Below are 16145 nucleotides of genomic sequence, written 5' to 3'. Positions count from 1 at the left end.
AGGAATCAGTGTCTGAATTACCTGGGGGGCTCTCTGTCCAGTTGGGGAGATCCCTGATCCCGACAAAGAAATAGCTCCGACCACCACGTATTGCAGAAGGCCATGCCCCCCTGGGCCTCAGGCTGGCCACCAGGGTTATGGGCTGAGCACTTCTCTCGGCACCACCCAGGCACTAGGTAAGGAGAGGAGAGGAGTGGAGGAGGGTGCAAGGCAGAGCTGGTGTTTACCTTAAGTAGGCAGGGGTATAGCAGAGAAGGTCACCCAAAGTAAACCAGTCTTGTTTGCCTGAATCATAAAGAGAAAAAAAACAAGCTTTGGCACATTCCAACCGGAACTTCTGAGAAATGAAAACACACCCATCCTGGAGATTAGAGGTACTGTACCTCCAGGGCTCAGACCAGGCCTTTGTTCTCTGGCCTGCTATCACAATGGATGGATTCTGCCTGCTTGGAGAGCTCTTGCCATTCAGGGAGAGCCCTGGGCCAGATTTTATGAACACTGGGCATGGACGTCATCTCCCCCCAAACTACACCATCTGGGTTGTTCAGGAGAAAGCTCCTGGATTTGGAGTCAGGGATACTCACAGTCTCCTCAACTGTAAAATGGGAATAAATATGCCAAGAACTACTTGCCTTCTGGTATTTGTGAGGGACCAGAGGTAGCTTTTTGGGCAGCTAAGTGGTTTGGTAAATAGCCCTGGGCCTGGAGTCACTTACTAGCTGTGTGACCTTGGGCAAGTCACTTAACCCTGTTTGTCTCAGTTTCCCCATCTGTAAAATGATATGGAGAAGGAAATGGCAAACCACTCCAGTATCCTTCCCAAGAAAACTTCATGGACGGTATTGGTGTGCTATGGTCTAGGGGGTCACCAAGGGTCATACACAACTGGATGACCAAATAACAAGAGGTAGCTTGGGGCCACAGAGTGCCTGACTTGGACTCATAAGACTGGAGTTTGAATCTAGAATTGCTGCTTACTAGCTGTGTGACCCTGGGCAAGTCACTTAACTCCTGTTTGCCCTGGGGGTGTAGATGGGGTGGACTAATTGGCCTTAAGAGAATCTTGCATCTTTAAATGAATGATCCATTCTACTTCCCTTTTAGCCTCAAAGAATCTTGTTGCTGGGAGGAACCTTAGAGGCTGTGCCCTGCTTTGGAGGCCCTTTCCACCAGCTTGAAATGGAAGACCTCCTAGGGCAGAGGAAGAGACTAGATCGATGAACACTGATCTTTGATCAGTGCTCATTGATCTAGTCAGCTGAACTAGGCTCAGGAAAGACAAAGGCTTACATGAACAGGCCCTGCCTGCCCTCAAGGACTCTACAGTCTATGAAAGGCGATATTTCTATCGAAGTAAGCAGGGGGAAAGGGACAGCATCATGGCATTGCATTGGTACAGAGCGCTTCTGAGTGGGAAGCTAACTCTAACCAGAGAAGGTCAACACCTTCTCTACAATTCCTCAAGAGAAGTTATTAGTCAGCCAGGTGCCTCGACATGGGCCTGGAGGCAGGATGACTTGAGTTCAAATCCAGCTTCAGACCAGCTGTGTGACCCTTGACCCATGCTCTGGGAGGTCAGCAAGAAGACTGGTGTGTCAGGGTGTGGACCAAGGCTTTAATGTGTGAACAGGCTTTAAAAGAAAGTTGGGGTGACTGGATGGGGGTGTGATCAGAGCAGATGGAAGAGACTCCGCCAGAAGATGAAGTCTATGCTCCCCCTGCCCCCAGGCCCATCTCATGACTGCCTGTGTAGAGAAGGACCTTGGGGGTTGAGTTTTCCCCTCCAAATTCTCTGAAGTCCCAGGTCCCTTGAGGGTTAGGAAATCACTTTCCTCCTCAGGCTGCCTTCTCTTTCAGCTCCTTTTCTGGGTACTTGTTGCAATTTCTCCTTCCCAGAATTTCTGTTCCAGTACCGGGCTCCAGGCCCCTCCTCTTGGCCCTGCCTTGCCAGCCTGGGAACTCCACCCGTGGCTTCCTGCTCTCTCTCAGCTAGCTGTGGCTTTCAGCTCAGCTTACTGGGGCCATCCCTCCAGCCAGACTCACCTGCTCCCCATGCTGACTGACCTGGTGTGCTGCTGGGGGGGCCTCTGGTCTAGCCACACTCACCTCTGCATCTTCTGGGTCTCCCCAGCAGACACAGGTGTTCTGATGTGTACACACTTGTGCACATGTATGAAGTGCACCATGCCATGTGTGTCCAGTGTGTCTGGGCAAAATGTATGCCCAACAGACTGATTGAAGCCACCCACCAGGGCATACAGAGCCCTCTGCTGTCCCCCATGTTGGAGCATGCCTTGGGAGCTCCAACAGACATCAGGGCTGGGGGGAGACGGACTGGAATATTAATCCTTCTCTGCACCATTGGTGGCTGAGCTCCAAGCATGTGGTGGTTGGAGGGAACCTCAGGATACTATGCTGAGAATGAGTGAAAGCCACAAGAACAGCATTCCAGGAGGTTTATGGAAGGGCAGGAGGGGAGAGCAGGGCCCTTAGACCCAAGTGGGACCAGGAACCCTGAGGGGCCAGGGCAGGGTCTGGACGAGGAGGATGAAGACAGTGGGGCTGCCATCTTCCTCTTGGCTGGGAAGGAGATGGTGGGAATTCCCTCTCCCTGGGGAGGATCCTAGCTCATAGAACTTAGCAGGAGATCAGCCAGACCCAGCTCTTCATCTTTCAGAGGAAGAAACCAAGACCAGAGGGGAAGAAATGACTTGCTCTAGGTCATAGGAAGAGTGAGTAGCCGAGCCAAGATCTGACTCCTGACTTCCTGGGCTTTTTTGGACCCTGCTTACCCGGGTCCCCCATCCATTTATAGGATCACAAGATGATCCCTTGAGAACTCAGGGCCCAGGACTCCCAGTTCATCCCTTCTGCCTCCTATTTTGTTCTCCACTGGGAATATACTCCCCTCTCACCTTAAATTCTCAGAAGCAGTGTCTTCTTTCAAGCTCCAGCCCAGGTGCCACCTCTTCTGTGAAGTCTTCCTTAATTTCCATTCTCCTTTCATAGGATTTACAGATTGAGAGCTGGAAGGGATGTTGGAGATCATTGAATCTAACTTTCTTGTCTTAGAATGAAAGGTCACATGACTAGTGAGCAGGATTTGAACTCAGGTCTCCCTGACTCCAGGCCCCGTTCAATTACTCCATGGAGTCTTCTTCTGGTCCTTGTTCTTTCCACCTCCAGTTTTTACTTATACTTTACTCATTGGTGTATCACCCGAGTCCCCAAGCCTGACCCCCTGCCCTCTCCCCAGCCCTGGTACAATGCAAGCTTCTTGAGGGCAGGGATGGAGTGTTCTTTTGTCTGTAATGGGGAGGCCCCTGGCAGACAGGAGTAGGCCACAGCATGCTACAAGGAGGGAATGTATACAGAAGGAGTGAGCAGTCATCTGAGAATGCCAAAAAGATGGGCTAGCTAGCTCCCTCGAGAGAAGGAGAGATAACAAGAGAAAGCCCCCGCCCTCCACTGCTGGCCTGCCTGCATCTGGAGGAAGCAGACAAGGAACCAAGCATGGAGGGTTGGCCTCTTGTGTGGACTTGTACCAGATAGACTGGTGGGGATGGGGTGCTATCTGCCCTCCTGGAGGGAATGACTCCATCCACAAGAGGGAAGATCCATGGAATGTTGGCATATGCCCATGGGGCCAGGCACATGGTAGATACCAAATAAAGTGCTATCGGGGCAGCCAGGTAGCACAGCGAGTAAGAGCACCGGCTCCAGTGTTGAGAAGACCTGGAGATCAAATCCCGGGCTCAGACACTTAGCACCCACCCAGAAACACCTGGCCGTGTAACCTTGAGCAAGTTACTTAACCCCAATTGCTTAGGGGCGGCCAGGTGGCTCAGCGAGTAAGAGCACTGGCTCCAGTGTCGGGATGACCTGGATCATATCTGGACTCAGATACTCAGCACCACACCCAGAAATAACTGGCCGTGTAACCTTGAGCAAGTTACTTAACCCCGATTGCTTTAAAAAATAAATAAATAAATAAAGTGCTATGGAATGTGTCATGGGGGTTTGGCACATGCTGAGGCCGCCTAAGATGGTCTCACCCATGTGGAAGACCCTGGGGAATCCACCACAAACCCCCATTACAAAGGGAAGTGAATCTACCCCCAGAGCCGAGTTCTTTCCCTACCCTGCCTTTTGGTCCCCTCCCTTTCTCTGCTCATTCAAACTCCAGCCCTCTTCTGGAGCCTGCTCTTCAGAGCCCCCCTCCTCCAGGAAGTCTCCCTTGCCCACTCTGACTCCCGGTGACCCCTCCCTTCCTAGGCACTTAAGAGTCTACACCGCACACTTAGCCCTTGATTACATGCTGTCTTCCCGTGCCTCCAGTCCTTTTAATGTGTGCAGGCCTTCTCTTCCCGGCTGAATTACAGCAAGCTCTCTTGAGGGCAGGGACCTGGCCATACTTCCCCTCGTGTCCTCCCCTCCCCCACAGTGGTTAGCAAAGGGCCGTGCTCAGAGGATGGCAGGACTAAAGCCAGAAAGGATTGTCCAGGCCTTTCATCCAGCTCTCATTTACAGATGAGATCACTTGAGTCTCAGAGAGAGGAAACAGATTTCCCAAGGTGACTTAGCTGCTAAGCTTGGAGCCTAGGTCTTCTTGGCTCCAGATCGAGGCTTCCATCAACCAACCAACAAGCATTTATTAAACACTTACTGGGTCCCAGGCCCTGCCCTAGGTGCAGGGAGGCAGTAAAAGGGAGACAGTGCCTGCCCTCCGGGAGTTTACACTCTACAGGTCACATGGATAGTAAGTAGAAGGGGCTGCAATTTGAACCTCCAACCCTTGTTCCCCCTCCATACGTCTCTCCCTGATCTAATCTGATCAAAGGACAAGGCCTGGATCTGGTGATTTCATTGGGATGGGGGACTTCCAGGTGAGGAAATTTCCTTTGCCAATTTGGGCAAACAGCCTCTGATGTTAGCATTGCCCAGAGCCCTGAGAGGCTACATAACTTGCCCAGGTCAGTCAGCATTTATTAAGCACCTCTTACATACCAGGGACCATCTGACCATATTAAGGGCTAGAGACACAAAGAAAAGCAGCAGAGAGTCCCTGCCCTCAAGGAGCTTATAATCTAATGGGATGGAAAAACTTGTCCCTGGAGAGACTGCTTTGGTGCAGCTGCCCGGCCCCTCATCTGCACGGGCGGGTAATATCATGTGAGGTGTGTTACAGGCACAAACGTCGTGTCCCCCGTGTGGATGTGCATAAGTTAACGTTGCCCTCAAGCCAGCCTAACCTGCCTTTTACCTACATACGTGTCCTGACTAGCTGATGGCAGGGATTGGGGGGTCTCCAGGGCCCTGACTCCCTAGACATGGGGTAGGGTGGAGATGCACGGTGCCAGGTACATAGTAGGCACATAATAAATTCTGTTGCTTGATGGATGCCTTGCAAGAGGATCAGTCCAAAGGAGCAGGCTGAAGCTGGGCCTCGCCGGCAAAGGGTTAAACTTTCTCTGGTTTTTGTATATGCAATGGCACCAGGGGGAAAAAAAATTAAAAGTACAGACTAGCAATTGAGGCATGTCTCATCCCAGTTCAAATGACATTGTCTGAGCCTCTCCAGCCTCGCCCCACTGCACTAATTACAGACCTTCCCTGGGGTAGGGGCGTGGGGGAGGGAGATGGGGGCCAGGAGAGCCTCATTATAGGCTCCTTTGCTAGAGGGACCAACCCCAATGAAGTGGCCTGGGCCTGGTTCCAAGAATGAAAGGCTACCCCGGCCTCCACCCACAGTGGGGGCTGACAGGCTAGTCAGGAAAGGGTTAAGTGTGTGTGTGAGTGCCATCATAGATTGGGGGGGGGGGTGGCATGGCCAAGGTCCAGACTAAGCTGCTCTTCAGATGCCTGCTCCCCCACCCTCAGATCCCACTCTACAGGACCCTATCCCTTCATTTCCTGGCCTTCGTCCCCTTCTTAGCCCTCCCCCCAGCTCTAGAGGCCCCATTTCCTCCCTTCCCTCCCCAACTAGAAGGCCAGCCCCTCTGTCCCATATCTGGAGGGCTGGGTCCCTTCACTTCTCTCCCTTCCCAGAGGGGCCTTTGCTGGGAGCAGCCCGGGCACCCAAGGCTCCTGTGGTCAGTGTCCTGGGCGAGGAGTAGCCAGGCCAACTTGGAGCTCCTTCTTTAATCTTCCCGTTTATCTTGAGGCCACACCCAGGAAGGCAGCTTTGATGTGGAGTCCTGTGGGGGTAGGGGCGGGTGGGAAATCATGGGCCTGGGCTACTCCAGTCTGCGATCTGCCCACTGCCCCCAGCTCAGACGGGGCAGAGCTTCGTCCCCACCCCCAGCAGATACAGCCCTGAGGGTGACCTGTTGCTGGGGTCAGCACTGAGCGTTTGTGCTATTCAAGCCTAGAGAGTCAGCGTACAGCAGGAAAGGGTTTTGGAAGTGATCTGGTCAGACCCCTTCTTTTTACAGATGAAGAAACCAAGGCCCATAGCTGGAAAGGGCAAACATCCAAGGTCACAGTCTCCAAATTCAGTGCTCTTTTCCTATCCCACTTTACTTGTGACTAAAGGCCCTAATTTCTTCCCTTGCACGACAAACCTCAAAGAATCTTGTTTTATTCCAGGGCCAGGTGCCCAAGAATATGGAGATAAACTGATGAAGGAATATGGTCACCCTTTTTTTATGCAGGATGTGAGCCCCCCTAATGCAGGAATGGTGGGCCTGGAGGCAGAGACAGGCCTGGGCTTGAATCCCACTTCTGACACCAGCTATGTGACCTTGCACAAGTCGCTTGTAACACCAGACTTCTTGTCTGTTATAATACAGGGAGATAATACCTATGGCACCTAGCCCCCAGGGCTGTTGTGAGGATCAAAGAGACAATGATTGTGGCACAAAGCAGATGTTTAATAAATGCTAATTTATTATTGTTATTAGCTCATCTGTGCCAATAGTCTTAGAGATTTGCCCAGGGTACTAAAAAGTTAAATGACTTTCCAGGGGTCATTTGGTAGGGTATATCAGAGGAAAGGCTTGAACCCAGAAGACCATTCTCTATCCTCCACCGTCTCGGAGCTGTAATCAGCACTTTTTGTTTCTGGGGTAATTGGCACAAAATTCAAGCAGAACATGGGAGATCAGGGACCAAGCCAGGGAAGAGCTTATCTGGTGTCCAGTTGTAGGAAAACCTACCAAGTGGTAATGTCCTATTTTAACTAATTATTCTGGCTACCTAGGTACTGAGCTCAGTTGCTTCTAGCTGCTGAAGTGTCCTCTAAATGTTGGCATCATGTGATTTAGACCCGGTTGCCCTGCCTTAGTTATATCTCTCTTACCATTTATTCCTTATATATAGTAAGTGCTTAATAAATGCTCAGTGGACTAAAAAGGGTGTGTGTGTGACCCAGCAGTGTAATCAGTCATTTGCTTGGTGACCTGAGGGAGATATTGTACATTTCTCTTTTTCCAGGTTTTCCTGAGAGGGAAGTGACTTGTTCAGGGACATCACGAGGCTACTGTTGGGGTAGCATTCTATCTGAATGCAACTACTCCAGTCAATTATTTCACTGGTTATTCTTTCTAACTATACTGTATATGCTAAATTTAGATGTTACAATGCCTAATACAGGGCCTAGAATATAGTAGGTGATTAATAAATGCATATTGATGGCTTGATTGTTTCTATGGTGCTGAAAGACTGCAATTGCTAATACCTTCTAAATTTTGGTGCCCTAGGAGAAAGCCCCCATTGCCCTGCCCTTGTTCCAGCTCTCACACTGAGAGAAGGGCAGAGAACCCCTGGGTCTGAGCTGGGATAGGGCACACTCTGCTTCCCATTGAGTTGGGTTGGGGCTTGGAGGAGGAAAGAATGTACCTTTTGGCCTTTCTCTTTACCTCTGTTGACATTTCCACTCCACAGAGCTGGAATAGAGCTGAGCTGACGTCAGCAAGCTGATTAGCAGCGCAAAGCCCAGCTGACTCACTCGTCAGAGGCTGCATGGGGGCGCCTTCCCTTTGTCATTGGGCAGGCAGGTTCCTGTGGCAGTCGATGGTTTTTTTTTCTTTTTTGGATAAATAATGCTTAAGCCTGACTCACAACTTGAGAGAGAACTCAGTTCTGCAGGCATCCCCATGGCAACCGCTCCATCCCTGCACACTTGAAAATGTCATTATCAGTGGCAGGGACCTAATCCTCCTGCTTTCGCCTTTCAGTGGTTAGGGCCTCTGTGGCCTCTCCAGTCTTGTACTAGGTGTCCAGTCATGAGCCTTTCTACTGGGGAGAGTGGGTGGGAGACAGCCAAACAGCAAGATTCCTCCTCTCAGCCCCTGTCCCAGGTGTTAGTGCTGAGAAAAGTTGTTCTATCTCTGGGAGAGGCACTGATATGCTGAGTCTCAGAGGAGTAAAGAGGAGTTCTTTTATCTGGGGGAAACATCAAATTGTGGTGGGATTGGCTGGGCAGAAGACCACCCACTGGGTTTTAGGAGAAGGTTGGCTTGTCTGGGGTTGGAAAGATTGGGGGAGGACCTAAAGGAAAGGCACAGAGACGTCCTCTGCAAGTCAGTGGCCTGGAATAAACCTGTTGGCCCCTTCCTAATTAAACCCTCAGTTAGAAACCTTGTATTTAAGGAACTGTCCTGATCAACAGCTGAGGACATGGCTGGTGGACCCTCAGCCACAGACCAAAAACAAAGTGGGAGAACTTTAAGAGTTAAAGAGGTAGGAGACCCCATACTGGCTGTGGAGTCAGAGGACCTGGGTTCAAACATTGCCCCTGTTCCTTGGTGCTTCTGTGACCCTGGGTAAGACACTAAATCTTTCCTGGACTCAGTTTCCCCCTCCTACACAATGTCGGAAGGATTTTTGGTCATCCATGGTTTCTAAGTTCTAAATTTGAAGCTGTAGGATCTTAGTTGCTTAACTGAAAGGATTTGAGTTGTCTCTAACATTTAGGATCCAGGTAGCCCTGGATTCAAGAAGTTAGAAAGGAGCCTCACAGGGTAGGGTCCTGCTGGGGACTGGAGGAGAAGAGAGAAGTAACATCGGGTCCCTTGTACAGGGTTGTATTGCGCTGTTGTTCAGTCATTTTCTGGCATCTCTGACTCTTGTGACCCCATTTGGGGTTTTCTTGGCTAGGAAACTGGAGCGGTTTGCCATTTCCATCTCCAGCTCATTTTATAGATGAGAAAACTGAGGCAAACAGAGTGAAATGACTTGCCCAAGATCACACAACTAATAAGTGTCTGAGGCTGGATTTGAATTCAGGTCTTCCAGACTCTATCCACTGCTTGAGGGTTGTGCAGTGACAGAAAAACCACAGACTCCAGCATGGAAGAGGGTGAACCCTGAATCCTCTCCCTTCCTACCCCCATCCCCCACCCCCAGCCTACGAAATCATCTCCCTCAATGGAAAAAGGAAAGTGTATGGTCTTAAAACTCAAGACGCAGCCGTGGCAGCTTTGGGGAGGGAGCTGCTCCTGTTTGGGAAGTAGAACAAAAAAGCAATAGGGAATTCTGAGGTCAGGTAACTTGGCTTAGAGGACCATAGCTTTAGACTGGGGACCTTTCGCACCATTGAGTCTTACCCCCCATTTTACAGATGAGAAAACTGAGGTCCAGAGAGGTTAAATCATTTGCTCATGATTACACAGCTAATAAGGGTCTGGGGCAGGATTTCAACTCAGGCCACTCTGATTCTAAACTTCAAAATCTATTGATTTTTTCTAGTGAACTGGGAGATAATTCTCTCTCTGTCTCTGTCTCTCTTTGTCTTTCTCTGTCCCTCTCTCTCTCTGTCTCTCTCTCTCTCTTCCTCTCTCTCTGTCTCTCTCTCTCTGTCTTGTCTCTGTCTCTGCAAAGAATTGGTAACAAAACAAATGCCCAAGGATGAATAGCTAAACAAATTGTGCTATGTGAATGGAGTGGATCATCATGAATGAATCGTAAGAAGTGATGAATAGGAAAAATCCAGAGTGTCAGGAGAAGGCATATGAACTGATGCAGAGTGAAGTAAGTAGAACCAGGAAAAGAATATAAATAGAATACACAATGACTACAAAAAATGTGAATGAAAAGACCCAAACAAACCCCTAACCTAGACTGTGTTATTAATCATGATGGCCAAGCTAGTCTTCAGGGAAGAGATAATAAAGTGAAATTCTTCCCTTTTATTTTTTCTCCCAGAGGCAGGTGATTATGGGTGTGGAATATTGTATATATTGTCACACTCAGTTGACGTGTTGGTTAGTCTTGCCGAAATGCTTCTATTGTTCTCTTTATTACAAGGGGTGGCTCTTTGGAGAGGGGAAGACAGAAGGATTTATTTGGAAATGAAGGGGATGTAAAAAGAAACGATATCAATAAAAGAATTTTATTTTTGAAATTTACTTTATTTTGTTTTTTAGATTTTTGAATTTTGTTGAAATCTTACATGAGCAAGAAATTGGAAGTACAATCACATCAAGGAACAAATTACCATGACTTTGAAGATAAAGGCAAACAAATTTTGTAGGGCAGCTTTCAAGCAGGTGTGAAGTTGTAACAATTTAAAAATAATTTCTAAAGAAATAATTTAAAATTTAACCACTTACTCAGTGCTCTAGAATATTCTCTTGAGGATGTAAGGGCATATAGTGGGGGCAGGAGGAGTGTGTGTGTGTGTGTGTATGTGTGTGTGTGTGTGTGTGTTTTGTCTTGACACAGAGTCTGGCACACAGTAGGGGATTAATCAAAGCTTGTTTGATTAATTGACTGGCTGGGGCTTGTGAAAATGCTCAGCTAGTCCTGGGGAGGAAGAAGAGGCCTAATGACCATCCCACTCCTTGACCTTCTCTTGAGGAAGATCTAGATCATGACAGGCTAAAAGTAATGGAAATTGAAAACCACTCTCTCCTCCTGGGATCAGAACTCAAGGCCACAGAGTTAAGATCCTCCTTACTCTGGACCCTGGAAGCATCTGCTGGGAAATGAGACCCTTTGAGCTGGAGGGGCGAGGGGTGGGGTTTGCCGTGGGGGTGGCAGGGAGACTAGGCTGGTGATAGAATTCTTATGGGTGGAAGGCCAGGCTGGCTGGGGGTCCTTTGAGAAGGGAGGCAACTCACTTATTTTATATATGTATTATATATAAATACATATATATAGTGAGAGACATACACACACAGACACATATATACATGCATATGTATATGTGTATGTGAATATATACATATATAATATACAAGTATTTGTGTATTTTTGTATATATGTATATATGTGTGTATACACACACATATATAAAATATCTATACACACATAAACTAGAAGGTACCTAAGTGGTCATCTAATGTGAGGATCTGGGGTCTGTGAACTTGTTTTTAAAATATTTTGATAACCACAGTTCTATAGAATTGCTTTTTCTATATAATTTGCATCTTATCTTATGTATTTGCAAACATTATTCTGATGCCTATTCCACAGATATCACAGACTGCCAGAGAGCTTCAGGACAAAAAGGTGAAGAAGCCCTTCTATGTGTCAGATTATTCACACAATTAGCAGCATTAATTAATCTCCTACTGCATGCCAGTCATTGGGTGAGAAGCTGAGAGTATAAACAAAGCATAATGGTCTTTCCCTCAGGAAGCTTACATTCTAACCTAATTCCAAGGCAATATGCATGCATAGAAGTAATATATAAATTATATGTAAAATAAATATATGATCATTTTAGAATGGAGAATCTCAGGGTAATAGATTCAGAGTGGGAAAGGACTTCAGTGGTCATTTGATCATTTTACAGACGGGGAAACTGAAGCCCATAGAAAGAAAGGGAAATATACAAGGTCCCATAAATAGTTTTTTTTTTTTTTGTCTTTTTGGAGGGGGGAAGGTAGGGCAATTCGGTTAATCGACTTGCTAGTTTTTGTGTCTGAGGCTGAATTTGAACAAAGGTCCTCCTGACTCTAGGGCTGGTGTTCTATTCACTACGTCACCTAGCTGCCCTATCCCATACATAGTTAACAGCAAGGGTTAGGGTTAGATTGAGGGGTCCCTGACTCCAAAGCCAGTGCAGTGGAGTTAGGGGACTGAACTTACCTGGGTCAGCCCCAAGGTGGCACATAGCATGCCAAGAATTTCTGGGCTGGGAGGCTGAGCTTAGGAAGGTCAGCTGGAACCTGCTCCTGTCCCCCATGTAGGAGCCAATAATAGCCTGTCTGCCCCCCTCCCTCTCTGTTTTTGCATGATTGGTCTCCAGGGTCTCTGTAGAAGTCTCCAGATTATCACTTCACTTTATTGAGAAAGATGGGCCTTATTACACACATATAGGTCACCGAGAACAAAATCAGTGTCATCTATCCCAAGCAGGCCCAGCAGTATGGCAGGATCCCTCTGGGGAAGAGAGCCTGAGATGATGGTGGAAATCACCAGGCCCTCCAAAGGCAACAGCCCTTCACTGTCCCTCCCATTCAAGGCCTCTTGCTCTACCCTAAAGCGTTTTCTAAGCCTAACTTTCCCTCCTAGCTACCTTATCAATCAATCAATCAATTAACAAGCATTTGTCAAGTGCTTATGGTATGTCAGGCATTGTGTTATGAATTCAAACCACAAAAACAAAAGTGAGAGCCCTGCCCTCCAGGGGTTTTTAGTATAACCACTTTCTCCAGTAGCTTCCCATTGCCTCTAGGATTGAGTATGAATTTCTCAGTTTAGCTTTTGAGACCCTCTATGACAGGCCCCAACCTATCTTTCCAACCTTGGTCATTGCTACCCTTCCCTTACTCTTGCTGTTTTTCTGTCACGTCTAATCCTTTGTGACCTCATGGACCACACTGTCCATGGGGTTTTCTTGGCAGAGATACTGGAGTGGTTTGCCATTTCCTTCTCCAGCTCATTTTACAGGTGAGGAAACTGAGGCAAGTAGTGTGAAATGACTTGCCCAGGGACACACAGTTAGTAAGTGCCTGAGGGTAGATTTGAACTCGGGTCTTCCTGACACCAGGCCCAGCGCTCTATCCACCGAGCTGCCTTCCTCTGGTCTTGGATCCAACCAAAGTGGCCCCTTTGTTCTTCACTCACAACCTTCCCTCTCCCATCTCTGTACCCCTCAAGTCTGAACTGTGTCTCCACATGCCAGAGTCCCCATCTTCATTTAAGATGCCGCTCAGTCTCTCCTGACTCCACTCCCTCCTTCTCAGGCTAACTTGATCACTTTGCATGTCCTTGTGTTTATTTACTTTGTATTTATGGGGCATACATTTTTGTTGTGTACCCATTTCCCCCATTAGAATGTAACCTGCTTGAGAATAGGGATTGTTTCATTCTTTGTACTTGTAGTCCCAGCCTGCTATACAGTAGGTATTTAATAAATGCTTGTTGGTTGATTGGTCGATAGTCAGGGAAGACAGCACATACAAGTATAGGCAGTGATATGTTGATAAACATTTAACAAACAGTTTTCTCCCACTGGCTGGACTTGAACTCAGGTCTCCCTGAATCCAAGCCTGCTTCTCTATTCACTTCACCACACTGTCTTTCACCTTGAGTCAAACAGACAATTATTTGATATTTGTAGAATTGGGATCTTGGGACAGAACCAGTGGCACCAGGCAGAGTTCCGTGGACTGCTTCGTTGGTCCTGTTGCAAACCCACAGGTCTGGGTGATGTGGGAGCTCTCCACATACTCCACCTGCTCCCACAAGGGGCCAAAATCGGCTCCCTTGGGGCCATGAAAGCCACATGTGCACAATGGGAAGCATTAACTTCTCTTGGGGGGATGGGTGTGCTCCAGCCCAGTTCTCCCACTGCCTTCCAGTCCATACTGCAGCCAGGCAGCTCTCCCAGGCTTCAGGTTGCGCCTCCAGGGCTCTGAACTTGTGGCCAGCATCCATCTGGAACCAAGAAGACAGGAGGAGGGAAGGAGTGTCTTGAAGAATAAACCTGGGAGGGTTCTGTAGTTGAGGCAACAGCAGGCTGGGGGATGCACGATGGCCCCTGTGATAAGAACAGGGAAAGACACCTCCCCTCCCTTCTTAGATATCTGCTCTCCTTTGAAAGACTCCTTGGTTTGGCTCCAGGAAGCAGTACCTCATCAGATCTTGGGATTTAAAGCTGGAGGAGCTCTAGGAGCAGAATGTCAGAGCTAGGAGGGACCTGAGAACATAGAACATCAGAGGTGGGAGGGACCTGAGAACACAGAACATCAGATCTGGGAGGGACCTTAGAACATAGAATGTCAGAGGTGAGAACACAGAACGTTAGAGTTGGGAGAGGCCTTAAAATACAGAAAGTCTGTTCTTCCTCCTCCTCTTCTCCCACATCTCAGCTGGATGAAGAAGACCCCCACTCCCTTCCCCAAACTTCAAGTGAGGGCAGGAGAACAGGTGATGGGGGATCTTGGCCTCAAGCTAAGTCCTTGTACAACACTGAAGGAAACAATTATTCACACCTGAGAGTTTCTTCTATAACCAACCTTTTGACCACTGAGAGAAGATTAATAAGTAATCTTTGGCTCTTCTCATTCTATGGGGTAGCTAAGAGAGGCAGTCACAAGAGGCAGGGCGGTGGAACTGAGTGAACCCTGGGTTTTGGAATCAGGTGATTTGGGTTTGAGGCCAAACTCTGCCTCTGCCTTGAGCAGGGAAGTGAAATGGGTCAGCAGTATACTCAGCCCCATCAGATACAGTTCAGTGAGCCAATGGGGGATTGCACTCGAGCATTTGCCCCTCCTCCCCTTGCCCTTGTTCACTGACTGATTAGGGCTGACCAGCCAGAGTTTTTTGAGGTGACTGGCCATCGCCCTAAAAAGGATCATCAGCAGACAAGGTGATCTGTGTTATCCTGAGTGCCTGAGAACAAGAAAACTCAGCTCCTGTGGGAGTCTGCAGGGCTTGGAAGCCCAGCGCCCTGACGTCTCCTCCAAAAAGGGAGAGAGAGGGAAGAAAAGATAGAGAGAGGGAGAGAGACAGAGACTCAGAGAGAGACAGAGACTCAGAGAGAGAGAGAGAGAGAGTGAATCTGCTCATGACTTTTGATATGAGAAATCTCATTTTGAGCTAATGAACTGAGGCAGTTACTTATTTATTGGCTGTGGGACCTTGGGAAAGGAGGCCTGTTTTGGAGTCAAAGGACCTGGGTTCAAATCCCATTTCTGTTACTTCTTTCCTGTGTAATCTCAGGAGAACCTCTTAAACCCTCAGTTGGCTTCAGTTGGTCAGCCAGCATTCATTCAGTGTTACGAGGTACCAGGTATTGTTTGAAGTGCTGGGGGCGGTGGGGGCGGGGCACAAAGAAAGGCAAAAACCCAAACCACACAAACAAAAGCCTCCTACCAGCAGAGGTCTGCTCTCTGGGAGCTTGAAGTCTGGGGGTGGGGGTTGGGGTTGGAAGCACCACAAGACTATCAAGTGCACAGATACATGTACTGACAACCAAAGCGTGTTTCCTATCTGTAAAATGAGAGGGCTGGACAGGATGGCCTCAAAAGCACCATCTGACTCTAAATCTATAAACCTAGATCTCAGTTTCCTGAGCTTTAAAACGGGGATAATGGGAGTTAAAACTTAACAGGGACCTTAGAGGGCAGCTAGGTGGAAAGTGAATAGAGTTCTAGGCCTGGAGTCAGGAAGCCCCGAATTAAAATCTGACCTCAGACATTTACTAGCTGTGTGACAAGTCACTTCACCCTGCTTGCCTCAGTTTCCTTATCTGTAAAATGAGCTGGAGAAGAAAGTGTCAAACCACTCCAATATCTCTGTTAAGAAAACCCAAATGGGGTCGTTAAGAGTCTGACATGACTGAAATGGAAACAACAATGGGCCCTTAGAAGGCAACTTGTCTTAATTTTTCTTGTAGAAATGAAAACAGGAGCCCAGTGGGTTAAGACTTATGCTAGGGTAAAAAGAAAGCACAGAGCTCAAATCCTCTTGACTGACTCCAGATGCATCTGATCAGCACAGGGGACCTGGTGTCCACTTTACTGGGGAAACCTCAGCTTCCCTTGTGGCCCTTAAAGGGCTCTAGATTCACCAGGAGCTGTTTTTTAACAAAGAACCGGAGATCAAGACTGGTCCTGGAAGTCTAGGAGACCTAACTCTTGACTGTGTCACTGTGGGTAGGGGATATGGTGGAGGAGGGAAGGATAGCACCATGGAATACCCTCTGGACCTTCCTTCCTTCCTTCCTTCCTTCCTTCCTTCCTTCCTTC

This window comes from Petaurus breviceps, unplaced genomic scaffold, assembly GCF_028583685.1.
Source record: "Petaurus breviceps papuanus isolate PSGF00001 unplaced genomic scaffold, PetGlider_PUasm1.0 188, whole genome shotgun sequence".
NCBI classification, from domain to species: Eukaryota; Metazoa; Chordata; class Mammalia; order Diprotodontia; family Petauridae; genus Petaurus; species Petaurus breviceps.
This window is presented reverse-complemented; position numbering follows the sequence as displayed.